This window comes from Crocuta crocuta, unplaced genomic scaffold (assembly GCF_008692635.1).
Source record: "Crocuta crocuta isolate KB4526 unplaced genomic scaffold, BGI_CrCroc_1.0 scaffold175, whole genome shotgun sequence".
NCBI lineage: Eukaryota > Metazoa > Chordata > Mammalia > Carnivora > Hyaenidae > Crocuta > Crocuta crocuta.
This window is the reverse complement of record NW_027530988.1, coordinates 839,794-840,063: the sequence shown is the minus strand read 5'-3', so window position 1 is coordinate 840,063 and position 270 is coordinate 839,794. Positions and strand designations below refer to the sequence as shown.

The 270-nt window shown below is 34.1% G+C and overlaps 1 protein-coding gene across 1 annotated transcript in view; it reads left to right on the top strand.

Moving 5' to 3' along the window:
- SUPT16H (SPT16 homolog, facilitates chromatin remodeling subunit) overlaps positions 1–270 on the top strand; it is a 42,352-nt gene that overhangs the window by 26,601 nt on the left and 15,481 nt on the right. The window lies entirely within an intron of this gene.

The window sequence follows — 270 nt, the reverse complement described above, 5'->3', positions numbered from 1 at the left end:
GCTTGGGTGTGTGCTCTCTCAAAATAAACTTTTTTTTTTAAGTGTTAAATGCTAGCTGAACGGAGAGGTGACTTAATACAGCTGGGAATAGAGATTGTCATCCAAATACAGGGAATAATTCAAACTACACTGTTCATCATTTTGTGGCTTGAACCTGGGTAATGATAATATTGGAAACTGTTTCTTTTTTTTACTTTTTTTTAACAACAGCTTTATTGAGCTACAGTTTACATATCATACAATTCACCCACTGAAAGTATATGACCTCAG